At 35.6% G+C, this 19,405-nt stretch overlaps 1 protein-coding gene across 1 annotated transcript in view; it reads right to left on the bottom strand.

The window, feature by feature from the left end:
* Positions 1-19,405, bottom strand: part of LOC105035574 (uncharacterized) — a 181,382-nt gene that overhangs the window by 106,149 nt on the left and 55,828 nt on the right. The window lies entirely within an intron of this gene.

Here is a 19,405-nt window from a genome sequence, read left to right as displayed (position 1 = left end):
GCAACCTTAGCACATAGTTTAGAGGCCTTAGAACTATAGAGACCAATCAATGTGAACCAAATTTTTGCATCCATATGCAATGCATGTAGTGCACCAGACCATATCCTTGAAGAATGCCCCTTCCTGATGAACCCAAGAGCGACGGTTCTACATCATATGTGAATACCTCGATAAAAAGTTTGTCGAGGTGCAGAGAGTCGACTCCGTGTAAAATATGGTGGATCCACTGACCAAGCCTCTCAACTAGCAGAAGATCAAATCTTACCTTGAGAAGATGGGTCTTAGGGATATGGCCAATGGGCTTTAGGTCAAGTGGGAGTTTGTTAGATAAGTATCCTAGAAGCCAATTATTAGCTGACATATTTTATTATTTTAAAATTTAACTTTGTACTTATAACACTTTTATTATTAATAAAGGGTATTTTTATCTTCAATCATGTATATGTGTCTTTGATTTATCCTATAAATTAACATAGATGATTTTATATATTCTTATGCTGTTGAGAATTTGAGACATATATTAATTAGTGTCTAGTGTCTAAATACTTTCGATCAAGAAATCATCACAGAGGATAGTGATCAATCCATTTAAAGATCAATGCATGGATCATCTTCCTTGTAGGCAGATGAGTCTTGGGCCTGTAGTGTAGGAATACTTGGGTGAGAATGCAGGTGATTGTTAGAGAACAACTTATACTGAGCATGACCAACATGAAAAATCACTAGGATGTCTACTCACTCATCAGTGGTTGTCTCAATGCTGCAATGGTATGAGTGATCCTTTGACCTATAGTATTATCTCGGCTATTCGTAGGGAGGCTCTTGAGTTTTACTGCATGTTCCCTTAGTCCCTAGCCATTTGAGTCCTTATCTTGTATATTGGCTACAGTAGGTTCAGATTCGCTGTTAGGAGTAGGATGCACCTAAATGGAGTCTATTAATCTTGGTAGAAAAAAAAAAGTCCTATGCGATTTATGAGACTGAGTTCAGAAAGTCTTTGATCAAAGTAAGTGTGAATACTAGAAAAAATTTTCACAAAATTTATAAGTAAACTCGAATCGAACCAATCTGGCATATGACTTACGATGGGGTCTGACGAGTTCTCCATGATCTCTATCAAGTCAGAACTCACGATAGAAGGACTAAATCACATGATAACTGCACCTAAAAGATCATACTTTTATTCTACTAGATTGCCACTACATACTGCTGGTGTCACTGATGGATTATGGGAATCATCAGACGTCGCCTTGATGATCGATGACTCTCAAAGAGAAGAGTTGGAATTATTTTAATTCATCGAAAGAAGTTTTGATGATATTGTGATGGAGATCACAATACATCTCACTACCAAATAGAATGGAACCTATGGGGTCACACATTAAGGTATTTAATCTTGAATTAACCAATTGGACTTATGAAGTTCTAATTGGGTTCGAACTTAATGAAATCCTATTGGGTTTAGGAGAACCATGCTGGCACATGGTTAAACCCAATTCTTCTCTGGACTTGGATTTTTTATTAGATAAGGATTAGATCAAGTCTATAGCCTTAAACCTTAACTAGATTCATTTTGATTTGGATTTAGAGGGGCACCTATTTGAGGGTCAAAAAGATTGGATCAAGCCAATTAGTTGGCAAATAAATTTTTTTATTTTCTCCCTCATTATTTTCTTTTATAGCGTGGAATAATTGAAAAGAGAAGAGGAGGTGCATGCCTCCCTTTTGGAAAGTTCAAGGGGTGCGAACCCCTTGGAGTGGGCGTAAGAAGAGAGAGGGGCCCGCCCCCTCTTTTGCCTTGGCATGGAAGGAGAGAGAGGGGCCACGCCCTCTCTCTTGTGCACATAAAACCTTAAGGGGCACCAAGAGTTGGCGCCCCAACTACTTGCTTCATTTGATGTGGGTACCCCCTCTACCTACCTTATGGGATGTGGGGCGCCCCGTCTACTTGCCATATAAGGTGAGGATCTTTCCAATTGGATCTAATTTTTTTAAAAAAAAATAGATTAAAAGGCAAGAAATCTTATGAGATAAGAACTAGCCTTTTTAGATTGATTGAAGATTGATTTGAAATCAAGAAAAGGTCTATTTAAGAGATGGTCTCCTAGGATTTTAAAAATAGAATTGAGAATTCAGATCTCCATCTCCTTCCCATCACCATGCCAATCTCTCTTCCTCCTCTCTTTCCAATGCCCAAGGGTTGGGCGTCCCATCTTCCCACACGTCCAAGTTGAGGGTGATCTTTTCTACAACAAGGAGCAGGGAGAAAGACAATAGTTCAAGTATTGAGATCGCAGTCCAAGATTAAGAGTTGATCAAAGGTCCAAAAGACTAACATTCATCTTGGAGGAGACAAATTTATAATGAGAAGAAAGGTTCAAGATGTTAGAAAATATATCTTAAAGCTGATCATTTGGATGATTGCACTCTTTATAACTTGTATATGAATTATAAATTAATAAAAGTTATTTAGCATTATTCATCACAAGATGTACATCTTCTTTGATAAAACTCATATATTGTGATGAAGTCCTTAAAACTATATGACAATTGATAAAGGAGGATTTATTAAATAGTTCTCAAACATATTTCGATAAATGATACGTCATTAAGGAACGATGATATTTATCAAGTGTAGGTCGTTGTGTGCCACATAGGTTGGTTGTCCTCTTGATCAAGGAGTGTGGAGACATAGTATGATATACAAGTAAGATATAAAAGTACATCATCACTAAACAAGTGACTCACCTACAGAGTGCTCTGTGGTCAAGAGTTGCTCGCGAAGAATATGGGCATAAGTGTCCCTCCGACCTGAGATCACCACAGTGACTTGCAAGCAACTCACTGTGCTTTGGTATCAGACTATCTGAATTTTTAATTTAGTGATGAAAGATTTTTGGATACAATCAAGTACTTATGGTAGTCAATGTGTGGATCAAGATGGGATTGACCCCTTTGTATTTTAGGAGTTGATGCATCACTATATTTTAATTGAGTAAGATCTTGATCAGGATAATCCATGTGATGGGTTATAGGATTTGAAAAAGATTTAAATATAATGTGGATGACTAATCCAGGATTAATAGTTAAACCTTAGGTCATTTTAAGCATTTAGGGTCAAAGGGATGAATTATGCGATAATCATATTTCATGGTTCTTGAGTGTTGCCTTACAAATATTCAATCTATCCGGATGTCGGGAACCATTGCTAGATGGTAACTTCGATTAGTATAGAAAATAATTTTTTATGGTACCGACTTAGTATTCGAACCTATAGAGTCACGCATAAAAGTTAGGCAAAGTAGAAAAGAATTGATCTAACTCTATAAGTTTAATTTGAAAGTATGTGACTTGATTAAACAAAGAGATCAGCTTAATTGATAATTAAGTTAGAGATCATACAAAATTAAACAGTTGATTATGTCTAGCCAGCACTAGACATGAGGTTCAGGTTTAATTCTGGAGATGATAATGATCTGATCAATGATTCAAAAAATTTATGAGAAATTGATTTTATATTTTAATTAATTTTAAATTAAATCTTATTTAATTAAGATTTAATTGGATTTAATATCAAAGTTGGACTTGGAGGTGAATCCTAATTGGATTAGGAATAGCAATCTTTTTGAATTGGATTTGAATTGGAATTGTATTGATCCAAATATGTGCCAAATTTGATTTATATTTTATGAGGCCTTAATTATCTAATTTTATCTCTCATTATGGGTAGACAAATAGACTAATTTGGTATCTAATGAGGGATGCCCAATCCCCTTGGGCATGAGCTATTAGTGGTGCTAAATGTTGGTGCCATTCCTACATAGTTTGGATTTTCTATATGGCATAAGGAGTTTGAATTTGATTCAAATTAATTAAACCTGATCTCCAAGTGGGACTTCAAATTTGAAAATCCTAATTAGATTAAGACTAAGGGTTTTAAATGCCTATATAAGGAGGGCTATGGACGTGAGATGAAAAGAAAAAAGAAGAAGGCTGCATATGGCGTGAGACAAAAGGAGCCTGAGTCGTGAGTCCCGCCTTGGGACATGTATCCCAAGGTAGTAGGAGAACCTAGGTTGTGAGTCCTAGCCTAGGTCATGCATCCCACCCTGGGATGCGCATCCCAAGGCAGCAAACATGGAAGAAGGAAGAGAGAGAGACTCAGCGTCCCCCTCCCTTGGTGTGTGACACTTGGCATGTGGGGTTCACTTCCAAGCGTCGAGCACCACTTTAGGCATCCTCCTTCTCCTTCAGGCCTCTTCTAGCTGTTTGAAATCTAATTTCAATATCCACCTCTTTCTTCTCTCCTATTGGTTGATCATCCCTCTTTCTTACGGAGCCTGGAATGCACGCGAAGTAGAGGGCCTATACTTTCAGGCCTCGTAAGGCTTTGGATTCAAGTAAGAAACTTTTAATATTTGATCTCTATTTCACTACAATCAAGGTAAATATAAATGTTATATTTTCACTAGAATAAAAAAATTTTTAGATGCACCCTGGCCATCCGATTGGATCAGACAATTTTTTCTTCAATTGGTATCAGTGCCAGGCTGATATATAGATGCATAGATTAATTTTTTTGATATGAATATATATGATATATGATTAGAATTTTATGTTAGATATTAAATCTAATTTAGACCTATTAGTATAAAATTTATGAGCTGATTTTGACCAGATTTCAAGAACCTAATCAATGGTTGATTGAAAGTTGTTATAAATCTATTATAACAAAATTTTCTTGATGTAGATTTTTAATGAAATAACAATCAAATTAATATCTATTTTAAATTTATTTTTATAGAATTTTTTGATATTATTTCAGATTAAATATTAGATATAATCAAGATCTGAATTTAATCTATTTTGATAGATTTTCAGATTTGATTTCTAATAAAATTCTGCACAATACAAAATCGAGTCTAACTAGAATTTTATTTCTATACATTCATGTGTATATTTGAATTATTTTTTTATGTAATTTCAGATCTCAATTAAATATTTTATATGTTGTATAAAAGTAGGTTTAAATCTAAAATTTATTTGCAACATCATATGATGATGTGATCTAATTAGATTAGATACATGATATACATGATATGATAATGTTCATATATGTGCATGCTTGAATTTTGTTTATTGCATGGGTAGATATATTTAATTTTAAAAATTAGATTTCTAATCTAAGTAGCCTAGTACTCGAATTAAGATGATCACCAGACTGTCTGGTCTTAAGAGATAGTAGGGATTGAGTCCCTTTCTCACCCATTCGATGGGTTCTTTTATGACATATAGGGGTGCCACTATGATCAAATCTCATGAAGAAGAACAACAAAAAAAATTTAAAAATTATTTTGATCATGAATAAATTTAGATTAGATCTAAAATAATTCATGATTCATTATAATTTTAATGAGATAAATTTAAATATGAAAATTGATTTTAAGATCTGAATTGCATGTTACATATAATGTAATTAGTTATGATCTAAAAGTAGTCATCATACATGTGATGTATATATGAAATTTAGATCATAATTATGCATATTTAATTGTTAAACATAGATATAAAAATTAATTTTCATAATATGGAACATATGGTATGCTTCACATAAAATTCTGATAGAATAGTTCTATAAACTGAAATACATATTTCATATACATAATTTAGAATTAAGTTTAAATGATCTAGATTTGAGAATTGAAGATCTTAAGATACCTCATAAATTAATGGGCAATGGGTTAGTACAAATCAGATCTTCTAACTGGGTTAGATCTAAGGTTAGAAATAAATATAGATAAATTTAAAAAATAATTAAATCTAATTAAGAGTTGAGTTAGATTAGATTAGAATTTTTTTAAGATCAATCTCAATATTTATAGTTTGATCAAGTCCATATTTTTTACCATAATAAATAGATCGGATCATGGCTAAATAGTTTAATTCGAATCTTTTGGTTGATCAAATCAAAACTAATCAATCAATTGGTGTCTAAGATAAGTTTGATAATATTGCTTGACAATATGATCGATAGTTTTTAATTGGCAATCTGCTTATCTGGCTATTTCGATGGTGTCTAAGGCAAACCGAGGCAGACCCTCCCATCGATCTCACTTATCTGGTCAATTTAATAGATTATATTTTGATTAGGTCACAAATTGATTTGAGCTGATTCATGCCATTAAGGTTAATCAGTGTGACTGATTTAGGTATCTTTTAACTAGCTTTGCCTCTAGTCCAATTCAATGACTTGGTGAAGTCAGTGGGAGGACTTTTGACTGCTGGTCGATCTCTTCTCTCATTCTCAAATCATAAAATCAGTTTGACTGATGTAAGTAACCTTGGACCAGCTTGTCTTTAAACCTCTTCATGACTTAGTGAAGTTAGTGAGAGGATTTAGACTCGTCAGTCCAATGGACCAGCATGTCTAGTCCTTTTCATGACTTGGTGAAGTCAGTGGAAGGATTTAAGACTCACTGATCAATACATTCTCAAATCATGTAATTTAGGTCCTTAAAATGAGTTAGTTATGAGGATAACTAGATCATAGCCTCCTATTAAGGTACGTGATAATGAGTCTAATATTCTAAATAAGCATTAGAGGTGCCACACGCCTGATGTCTATTGGGTATTGAAATTATCATTCATCATATGATCATCTTATTGTACCCTTCAGATTAATGCTCAGGTTGGTTGAGCCACACTCAGACCTGGATAGTCATTTGTTGGATACACTTGGTGTAGTCGTGTTAATAGTTAGACCTAATAAAGATTTTTAGTGGAGGTGCCACATGCCCGCTGAAGAGATATCTAAGGCAAAATCAATTATTAGAAGTTATTTGAAGAAATAATTGATTAAAAATCTATCCATAGATGCATATGGGTGGGTCTGCCAAAGTTGGGCTTGTGTGCAATCTATGTGGTTCTAGTACCTACTAAGAAATAAGGTAATTCTTCGAATTGAAGGTAGAGACTACCAATTCGTATAAAATAGTGGAAGGACCTTTAGACTAAAATCCAAATCTTTAGGATTAAATAATGTAGGACCTGGTGTGGTGCTCCCAAGGCTCAAGAGACCAAGAAAAAGGCCAAGGTCTAAAGCCCATGAGGCATTCATGGGAGTTCTAGGGCTAGTTTGGGCCCTAGGGTGAAAGGCCGTCAGCCTTCACAGTTTTGAGGTACAGGAGATTTGGGCCTTGAGGTGCTAACTTGTATTGGGCTAGCATTTAGTCCAAAAGAGATGAGATTGGGTTAAGTCATGGGTGTATATGGGCTTGGGTGAACACAATGTTGGGTTTCAATGGTGCAGCGGAAGGATTAGGTATTTAAAATTTTCATTCAAAACATTCGATGCACCGAAAACCCCAATGCTCAAAAATCCTTGACTATAATAATCAAAGTATAATAAATATAAATTAAGATAAAAAAAATACCTATAGCACTCATCTTAATTTTTATAAGACGTCCAAGTGTCCGCCCTCCAATGGTGATCCACACGGAAACTGAACCATGGAAAACGCTCATTCTTCACCTTGCTTCAAGAGTTCTAGCCACTAGAACTCGACTAACCTCATACCGGTCAGGTTTCTCCAAGAAACTGACTCTATCCTCTCAGAACCTCCTTTAAATTTTTGATTCTCCTTCTTTAAGACCCTCACAACCCTTGTTAAGACCAGATAAGGCTTTGTCTTAAATTCCAAAGCCTTGTCCTAAAACTAAAATAGGTTATAAGAAAGAAAGGAAAGCAATGGAGACAAAATTGGAAACTCTTTCTGCATCAAACACCCAATGCCCTGGCCAATTTATAGCTACTAGAGGGACATCAAAAGAGAGGGATGTGCCTCATCCAAGAGGCCTATCTGATCTAATTATTAGAGATAAGAGTTCTTTCAAACAAAAAGACTCTTATCAATGATACATCGATCAGCACCCTGTTCTGCGCGCACGACCAGAGAAGGGATATCTTCACATCCCTTTTCAAATCAGAAAAATCCTCAAAAATCCATGTGGATAGAAGATTTAATCTTGATTCTAGAACATATAATGAGTGGATAAAAATTCCCACAAAAGGATATGTTCTCACATCTTTTCATGCAAAGTTTGATCACCCCACGTGTAGGCATGAGGAGGAACTTATTGCATCCGTTTGGCATTCAGATAAGTCTGAAAAAATTCCAAAAAAAATATCAAAAATATCTTATCAAATGTGGAACAATATTACTAAAAATTGTTCTATTTTGAAAGCATTTGATGAGGTAAGGACTCTCCAAATCTTGGAGAGACGTGATGCTTCTGCGTGTGCACGCGAGACTTCATTTTTCTAATTTTTCTCCACCCTAAAAATTTTATAAAAAATACATCTCATGCTTTGAGATGTGCATCAGAGGATGGATGGTGATATGGGCTACACACACATCTTAATCCTATACTAGAAGGACTTTTTTCTTCTACTCATGCCAACTCTTGTACGCAGAACCTATTTTGCGTCAAGAGTCCTTCACAACTTGGACTCTTCATAATTGGCGTTAAAATGGGATGTGGCACCCCAATTTGGGCTGCTTCTAGGTGGCATGACCTGACTCAAATACTCACTAAATTGGGCTAGCTAATTAATAAGGGATGAGACCAAATTGATCTCCAAAAGAGTAGGGATTCCACACATGCTAGCATGCTTACCGGAGCCCTGATTGAATTCAAAATTTCAATCAATCTTTTTCAAAAGGGTCCTTAGCTAATTTTTATATGTGTGTGACCCATTGGGTTTCACATCTAGCTAACAGTAGGTCTAGATGCAAGTTGACCAAATTAGATTAGATTTCAATCTAATCGATTTAGGTCCAATCGAGCTAACCCGAATTTAACAATTAGAATCTTTTCTAATTAACGATCGAATTAAACTCTTTAATTCGATCAAAAATCTACAAGTCAAGATTGATATTTAGGAACATATCATGACTACCCAGAAGATATAGAATTTAATAAAAATATCAAATATACCCTTCAATGGCTAGTTATCATGCAAGTCAATATTTCGATCATCCTTATACCCTGAATATGTTCATGAGTATGAAATCTTGTCAAACTCAAACACATATTCATATCGATTCTCAATTAACTAATGATGACCTTGATAAAGAATTATTAGAAGTCCTTTCTAATCTTCTTCCTACTTTTGGCCAAAAGATCTTTCTCAAGTCAACTAGAATTGAGAATACACAGGATGCGATCTCCTCTTACTAGGAGTGATCGATTCCATGTTGACCTACTCACAACCTCCATACACACGCCACCATATCCAGAACACCCCGTACATGTCTTAATGCTATGTCTGGGAATGAACTAAAATATGGATTCATGTACACAAGATTTTATGGTGGTCTCAGGTCTAAGGATCACTTACATAACTCTCACTTAGATAACCATCTTTGACATACAAGTAAGGCTTTCATAAGATGTTCTCTTTTATCGAGTCAATTCAGTGGACTCATTTCTCAAATAAGCACCCATATCCTTGTATTAGTGTCCCACACAAGTAGCTAGTGAGATCTGCCACCCTCTCTATCGAGCATACATAGGATGTGCCAGTCTATCCGAAATATTGATCTCCGACTCAATACTCCTACAACCATAAATGTTTAAGATTAGAATTTTAGGATTTTAGATCTCACTAGCATGATCCATTCATGTCTCTTAAAATTATTGTCCTAATTTTTGAGGTTCATCATAATCTTAGACATAATACGATGCAGCTAATATGATGAATCAATGTCTCAAATAATAAATATTATTTTATGAGTTAAAAATTATAAAAAAAAATTTCATCAAAACACACTTACGATTGGCTTATAGGGTACTCTTCTTTCAATCTTCCACTTGCACTAAAGTCAATCACCTTTGTATCTCATACAATCAAGATGGCAATCATATAGCTGCTGTGGTATGGCCTTAGTGAATGGATCTGCTATATTGTTCTTTCTGTCTACTCATTCAAAGACAATATCTTATCTCTAATGAGATGAAAGCGTCTGAGGATGTGCTTGAATCTATAATGAGACCTAGATTCCTTAGCTTGAATAATGACCTCAGTATTATCACTAGAGTGACACCGATCCTTCATTTTTAGGAATAACTTCTAAATTCATGATGAATTTTTTCATCCAGATAGCTTCCTTAATGGCTTCACTAGCAGTGATGTACTCTACCTCAATAATTGAGTTAGATACTATCTGCTGCTTGAAACTATTCTAACTCACTGTCCTATCATTTAGGATAAATATATACCGTGATATCGACTTGCTATCATCTGCTTTCCAATGATCTTTCCTTAGATCAGCTTGAAATCTGATAGCTATGCCCAAAGCATAAGCTACATTAGGCCTGGTACATAGCATGGCATACATAATTGATCCCATAGCCGAAGTATAAGGGATTTCATTCATCCTCTTTCTCTCCTTTAATGTCTTAGGACACATTTTGTTAGAGAGATGTATACCATGACTTGTAGGCAGGTAACCTCTCTTACTTGCCTCTATATTAAATCTTTTTAATATGAGATCTATGTACCATGACTGAGATAAGCCTAACATCCTTTTAGATCTATTTCTATAGATCTTTATACCTAGTATATATGATGCTTCACCCAAGTCTTTCATCAAAAACTTATTTGATAGCCAAGTCTTAACTGATTGCATCATTGAAATATTATTCCTAATAAGCAGTATGTCATCGATATACAGAACCAAGAAGACAACAGTACTCCCACTTATCTTCTTATACATACATAGTTCATCCTTATTTTGATAAAGTCAAACTCTTTGACTGTCATATCAAATCAGATGTTCTAAATCTTCAAAGCCTGCTTTAATCCATAGATGGATCTCTTTGGGTTGCATACTTGATTTGCCCTCCCACTTGAGACAAATCTCTCTGGCTGAGTCATATAGACTTCTTCCTCTAAATTACCATTGAGAAATGCAGTCTTGACATCCATCTGCCAGATCTCATAATCATAGTATGCCGCTATAGCAAGCAAAATTTGGATGGACTTGAGCATAGCCACTGGTGAGAAAGTTTCATCATAGTCAATTCTTTAGCTTTGACTGAAATCCTTCGACACCAACCTAGCTTTGTAGGTTTTTACTTAGCCATCTACTCCGATCTTCTTCTTAAAGATCCACTTGCATCCTATTGGAGTCACACCCTCAGGTGCATCAACTAAGGTCCACACTTGATTGATATACATCGAGTTCATCTCAGATTTTATGACTTTCAGCCATCTGTCTGAGTTTCTACTCATGACAGCTTCTGAATAGGTCAGTGGATCATCATCCTGAATGATGTTGATTATATTGTCATCAAATCTCAAAGGTGCATGATGCACTCTATTTGACCTTCAGAGAGGAGGTATGTATTGTAGATGTACCTCATCTTTAGGTACTTCTGATTGAAGATCTTCTTGTGGTCCAACCATTGATATTTCTGGATCGATTGGTAGATCATGAACTTCAGTAAGTTCAATATTCCTCCCACTGCCTTCTTCTTAGATGAATTCATTTTTCAAGAAAGTGGTGTGCCTACTAACAAACACCTTTTGTTCAGTAAGGTGGTAGAAGTACTATCTATTAGTTTTCTCAGGATACTCTACAAACCTATACTTGTCTGATCTAGCACTAAGCTTATATCCAAAAAAAAATTTTGATATAAGTAGGACAGCCCCAAGTCTTAAGATATTTAAAATTAAGCTTTCTTTCCTTCCATATCTCATATGGTATGCTTGCAACAAACTTTGAAGGCATTCTATTTAATGTGTATATGGCAGTCTCTAGGATATATCCCCAGAAAGATATTAGGAGATCAGTGAAGCATTTTATGGACTGCACCATATCCATCAAAGTGTGATTCCTCCTTTCTGCTACACCATTTAACTGGAGTGTATAAGGAGGGATCCATTCAAAGAGAATATCTTTACTTTTAAGATGATTAAAAAAATTTACTGGATAAGTATTCTCTTCCTCGATCAAATCGAAGAACCTTGATACTTTTTTCAGTTTGTTTCTCAACCATACATTGATACTCCATGAACTTATCAAAGGATTTGAATTTATGTTCCATAAGATACACATATCCGAACCTTGATAAATCTTCCATAAAGGTGATAAAATAAGAGTATCCTCCTCTGACCTGAGTTGTCATTGATCTACATACATCTGTATGTACTAGGACTAACAACTCATTCATCCTCTCTCCATATCTAGAAAATGGAGTCTTGGTCATCTTACCCATGAGACAAGATTTATAAGTTCTTAATAATTCATAATCATATGGGTCAAAAAATTTTTCTTTATATAACTTGTTAATCCTTGACTCACTAATATAACCAAGGCGATAATGCCAGAGATATGTGACATTTACATCTTCTTTTTTCTTTTCATATTTCTTTCAATATGAAAAAATATTTTCATTGAATGCACGAATTAAAAGATTGTTATTAATATAACTACCACCATAATATTCATTAGAAAAAAAAATGGAGCATCCATTTTTCATTAGCCTTATTTCATAACCTTGTTTTAACAACAAAGGTATAAAAATAATATTTCTAATGATCTTTGGCATGTAATAATAGTCTTTTAATTCTAAAATTTTATCTGAAGATAAATCAAGCATACAAGTTCTCATAGCCTTTGTGCTAACGGACTCTCTATTTGTGCCATGAGCTCGAGGTCATCTCTTTTCAGACCTTTGATATTCTGTAGTCACTATAATGAATTATAAATATGCGATCTACAGATGGTATCTAATATCCAAATATCAGAGTCTGAACCACTCAATGAAAAAAAAAATTTGTATCATATATACACCTTTTGGTGCTATACTTGCACCCTGCTTCAAACTTGCAAGATTATTCTTGCAATTATACTCTCAATGTTCAAATTTGTCACAAAATAAATAGCTAATATTCACATGGACATCTTTTACCTTGTCATTATTACTGATCATTTCAAGATCAAAAATATCCAGAATATCGAAGTTCTTCTCCGATACGAACCTTATTTGCAAATTCTTCAATCCATTTACATAGTTGAGATCGGTCAATAAAGTTTTATCTATGGTATCAGGCAGTGAAAATAAAGAAGCCATAATGTAGACTTAAATCTACATAAATAAAGAATAATAGTATAAGCAGACCACTTATGTTTGACATGCATAACTAGATGAAGATTTTTAAACTAGTTATGTCTCTCACTATTTTATCGGATACCATAGCCCTCTCCTATGGCAAACGAGAAACCTTAATTTGATTTCTTAATGGGGTTGAGATCCTAATCCCTCATTGAAGCCTTGTGGATATCACAACAAACCTCAATAAGTTCAAAAGTAGAAAAACCTATCCAATTGCATCTCATGCAACTCTCAACATAAATCTTGCCTCTAAAAATACTCATAGCCTTGTAGATATCACAACAAACTATAATATTTTGTAGTTAAGTCAGACCCTTTATTTTCATACAGTCATATCTGAAAAATGCTACTCTTGTGGATATCACAACAAAGCAGCATATCCAAAATATACCGTAAAGCATCTAATATGCACCAAGACAAACCCACATCAATCCTCATAGCAAGCCTTGTGGATATCACAACAAATCTACTATAGTTTTTGATAGGATATTGACTAGGCATGAAGGAAAGCATATATAGTGTTCCAAATACTGAGCTATTATCATTCAAGATTCGAACTAATCTAATTGGCCAGAAAAGTGTTAAGATTAGTGGGATCCCCCCGTTGCTTTTCTTAGACACCAATAAAATTGGCCAGATCAGCAACGGAACCAATTAAATAACCATCATACTTGAAACACTCCTTAGACACCAATTGATTAATCGATTCAAGAAATAGATTAGCTACTGATTCATAATACCATGACTTAATATAACTTTTATGAGGACTTTAATAGTCTCAAGCACATTCTAATTCAATCAATTACAATGATGCACTATTATATTTGAATCTTTATAATCATAACAACTAATCATGGCATCTATTCATATCTTTAAGATATGAAATCATAATCATACAATATGATTATAACTAAGCATCTCAAGTATATCACATATGCATGAAGTTCTAATAACATGCATGAATACAAAATACTCTTTTCACAGTTCTTCTTCTTAGAACATCACAGTGGCACCCTTACATGCCATAAGAGTATCCTATTGAATAGAAAGAGAGGGTCTTTAAACCCTACTTGCTCTTATAACCGGATGGCCTGATGATGAACCCCAATTAGAGTACTAAACTATTAAGAAAGATTCTATATATACATCATGCATTTTATATTTAAACATATCTCTCAGACATGCAAGAGTTTGGATGTTCAATCAGATTCAACCCTTGACCCGACTTGAGCCAAACCAAAAACCCATGCTTGATCACAATTAAGATAATAATTTAACCTTTGATTATATAAATCAAGATAGGCTCTGATACCACTGTTGGGTTTTGATGGTACAGTGGAAGGATTAGTTGTTTAAAATTTTCATTCAAAACACTCGATGCACCGAAAACCCCAATGCCCAGAAATCCTTGACTAAATAATCAAAGTACAATAAATATAAATTAGAATAAGAAGAATACCTGTAGCACTAATCTCAATTTTCACAAGGCGTCCAAGTATCCACCCTCCAATGGTGATCCACACGAAAACTAAACCATGGACAGCACTCCTTCTTCACCTTGCTTCAAGAGTTCTAGCCACTAGCACTCGACTAGCCTTATATCAGTCAGGTTTCTCCAAGAAATTGACTCCATCCTCTCAGAACCTCCTCTGAATTTTTGATTCTCCTTTTTTAAGACTCTCACAATCCTTGTTAGGATCAGATAAGGCTTTGTCTTAAATCCCAAAACCTTGTCCTAAAACTAAGATAGGTTGTAAGAAAGAAAGGAGAGCAACGAAGACAAAATTGAAAACTCTTTCTGAATGCATCGAACATCCAGTGCCTTGACCAATTTATAGCCACTAGAGGGACACCAAAAGAGAGGGATGCACCTCATCCAAGAGGCCTATCTGATCTAATTATTAGAGATAAGAGTTCCTTCAAATAGAAGGACTCTTATCAATGATATGTCGATCCGCACCCTGCTCTACATGCACGACCAGAGAAGGATGTTTTCTCTTCCCTTCTCAAATCAAAAAAATTCTAAAAAATCTATGTGAATAGAGAATTTAATCTTAATTTCAGAACATAGAATAAGTGGATAAAAATTCCCACAAAAGGATGTGTTCTCACATCCTTTCACGCAAAGTTTGATCATCCCGCATGCAGGCATGAGGAGAAAATTATGGCATCCATTTGGCATTCAGATAAGTCTAAAAAAATTTTATAAAAATCACCAAAAATAGCTTGTCAAATGTGAAAACATTTTACCAAAAATCATTCTATTCTAAAAGTATTTGATGAGAAGAAAGACTCTCCAAATCTTAAAGAGATGCGATGCTTTTGTGTGTGCATGCAAGACTTCCTTCCTTTTTCCAATTTTTCTCCATCCCAAAAATTTTAGAAAAAATACATCTCATGCTTTGAGATGTGCACCAAAAAATGGAGGGTGATATGGGCTGCTACACACATCTTAATCCCATACCAGAAGGACTCTTTTCTTCTGCCCATGCCAATACTGTACGCAGAACCTGTTTTGCATCAAGAGTCCTTCACAACTTGGACTCTTCATAATTGGCATTAAAATGGGATGTGGTACCCCAATTTAGACTACTTCCAGGTGGCATGACCTGACTCAAATACCACTAAATTGGATTTTCTAATTAGCAAAGAGATGAGACCAAATTGATCTCCAAAGGAGCAAGGGTTCCACATGTGCTAGCATGCTTACCGGAGCCCTGATTGAATCCAAAATTTCAATCAACCTTTTTTAAAAGGGTCTTTGATCAATTTTTATATGTGTGTAACCCATTGGATTCCACATCTAGCTGGCAGTAGGTCTGGATGCAAGTTGATCAAATTTGATTAGATTTCAATCTAATCGATTTAGTCCAATCGAGCTAACCCGAGTTCAACAATTAGAATCCTTCCTAATTGGCGATCGAATTAAACTCTTTAATTCGATCAAAAACCTACAAGTTAAGATTGATATCTAAAAATATATCATGACTATCCAAAAAATATAAAATTTGATAGAAATATCAAATATACCCTTCAGTGGCTAGTTATCATGCAATTCAATCTTTCGATCATCCTTGCACCCTGAATATGTTCATGAGTATGAAATCTTGTCAAACTCAAACACATATTCATATCAATTCTCAATTAACCAATGATAACTTTGATAAAGAAGTATTTGATACTCTTTCTAATCTCCTTCCTACTTTTGGCCAAAAGATTTTTCTCAAGTCATCTAGGATTGAGAATACACAGGATGCGATCTCCTCTTATTAGGAGTGATCGATTCTATGTTGACCTACTCACAACCTTCATACATACTCTATCATATCCAGAACATCCCATACATGTCTTAATGCCATGCCTGAGAATGAACTAAAATATAGATTCATGTGCATAAGATTCCATGATGGTCTCAGGTCTAAGGATCACTTGCATAACTCCTACTTAGAGAACCATCTTTGACATGCAAGTAAGGCTTCCATAAGATGTTCTCTTTCATCGAGTCAATTCAGTGGACTCATTTTTCAAATGAGCACCCACATCCTTATATTAGAGTCCCACACAAGTGGCTAGTGAGATCTACCACCCTCTCCATTGAGCATACATAGAATGTGCCAATCTATCCGAAATATTGATCCCCGACTCAATGCTTCTACGATCAGAAATATTTAAGATTAGGATTTTAGAATTTTATGTCTCACTAACATGACCCATTCATGTCTCTTAAAACTATTGTCTTAATCTTTGGGGTTCATCATAATCTTAGACATAATACGATGCAGCTAATATGATGAATCAATGCCTTAAATAATAAATATCATTTCATGAGTTAAAAAATTATAAAAAAAAATTTCATCATAACACACTTACGATTGGCTTATAGGGCACTCTTCTTTCACACAATCTCACATTGGGTTAGCCATTGAAGTTTTTGGGTTGGATCACATTGACCTTGTATATATATACATTGTATTGTGATTCTGATTGAACCAAGCTGAATACAAAATTATTTTTTCTCAAATTTTCTCTCTCATCCTCTCTCTCTATCTCTTTATCTTCTCCATGCCACCAGTAGCCATTCTGAGGGTTTCTAGGATTTTCTTGGCCGCCACTTTCAAAATAGGAAGGTTTGAAGGTGCTAGCCTTCCTTTTTTGGTTTTCCGCCCCATCTCAAAGGGGTTCCACGAGATTGCTATCATCAAAAGATGATTTTTCATCTTTAATCCTCTGGTTTAAAGGTTCTCAAGGTGGAGTTTTAGATCTGGAAGCAAAAGAAATTGATCTAAGGCCCTTCCAAAGGTAAATCCCCTAGATCTACAAGATTGCTGAATTTTCTTGTAGATTGTTTTGTTCTAAGTGATAGATCAAAGATCAAAGCTTTTCTTAAACCCTTGTTGCTAGTTTCACAATCATCACACATCAAGGAAAGATCCCAACATCTGGTATCAGAGCTTTGGGGATAGATCTGGTGGAGAAAAGATCAAAGTCTTGTCTGGATTGTGGTAAGATGCTGAACAGATTTTTTCTAGAATACTATTTCCATTTTTGGTGTTTGTTTTTGGAGATCTGGTTGTGATGTCATTGAGTAACATCAAGACAGACTTTGAAAAGTTTGATGGTAAGGGGAACTTTAGCCTTTGGAAGCAAAGGATGAAGGATCTTTTGGTTTAGAACAGGATCTACAAGGTATTGGTTCGGGAAAGGCCTGAGAAGATCAGTGTTGAAGATTGAGAGGAGTTAGAGGAAATAGCTTTTAGCACAAGTAGAATGTGCCTTGCTGATGAAGTCCTACCTAAGATAAGTATAGAAACCACTTCGAAGGGGCTTTGGAAGAAATTGGAGAACACATACATGGGTAAGAATATGACAAACAAACTATGGTTGAAGAAACAGTTGTACAGCTTGAGGATGCCTGAGGGAGGAGACTTGATTGCTCACATCCTGAAATTCAATCAAGTTTGCTTGGATGTTATAGATTTTGATGTAAAGATAGATGAGGAGGATAGAGCTCTCCTGTTGTTGTGTTCACTCCCAATTTCATATGATGGTCTCATTACTACATTGGTGTATGGGAAAGAGACCTTGAACTTCGAAGATGTGGTTAGGATTCTCAGGTCCAATGAGCAGCAGGAAAAGCTATGTAAAGGAAGCCCAAGTATAGAGATTCTTGCTATAAATGAGAGACAAGGAGGCCTAAAGAGAGGACTCGAGATAGTTTAAGGCAAATCAAAGTCTCGAGGGAATCAAAAAGCTCTGAAGTGCTACAAGTGTCAACAGCCTGGTCATCTGAAGAGGAATTGCCCACTTCTGAAGAATGAGAAGGGGAAGGGCTTTTCCAAGGATGGTTCAACCAGCGAGAGTGGTGCTCTATCATCTGAGGATAGTGGAGATGACTTACTGGTTGTGTCAGATGGGACCATAGAGGTTGATAGTCATTGGACACTGGATTCAGCATGTTCCCACCACTACACTACACATCGGGAGTAGTTTGCTACATATGAGAAATCCGATGGAGAAGAGTGAGTCTTGGAGATGATATCCATGTTAAGTTGCTGGTGTTGGTACCATTAGGGTGAGGATGTATGATGGGATCATACGGACACTCACAAATATCAAGCATGTGTCAGAGTTAAAGAGAACCTGATCTCTCTGGATATTTGGAGAAGCAGGGTATGCTTTGGTAGCCAACGAGCAGTGGGTGTTTGAAGATATCAAAGAGAGCTTTAGTGGTGAAAAAGGAGAAGACTGGGCAATAATCTGTATAGGATGGAGGGCTCAGTGGTTACAAAGTGCAGAAGTATCTACAGTAGCACAGGAGGAGCAGCTTGCTACTAGCGCTTGGCACTATCGTATGAGTCACATAAGTGACAGGCTCACGATTGAGTAGGAGAGGTCTGATTCTAGCACTCAAAAAGGAGAAAATAACCTATGTGAGCATTGCATCTACGGTAAACAGCATAGGATAAAGTTTGCCAGCAGTACCAAGCAGAGTGAAGGCATTCTGGAGCTAGTTCACTCGATGTATGGGGACCGGTACCTGTTTCAGCTCGAGATGAAGCTAGGTACCTTACCTTCATAGATGACTTCTTCATGAGATATGAGTGTATCTGATCAGAGAAAAGTTAGAGATATTTGCCCGATTTAAAGCCTGGAGAGCTGAGTTGAGAAGAAGTAGGGCAGCCAGTAAGTACCTAAGTCTGATAATGGAGGAGAATATACAAGC

This window comes from Elaeis guineensis, chromosome 8, assembly GCF_000442705.2.
Source record: "Elaeis guineensis isolate ETL-2024a chromosome 8, EG11, whole genome shotgun sequence".
Taxonomy (NCBI): Eukaryota; Viridiplantae; Streptophyta; class Magnoliopsida; order Arecales; family Arecaceae; genus Elaeis; species Elaeis guineensis.
The sequence above is the reverse complement of the archived record's forward strand: the minus strand, read 5'-3'. Positions and strand labels throughout refer to the sequence as shown.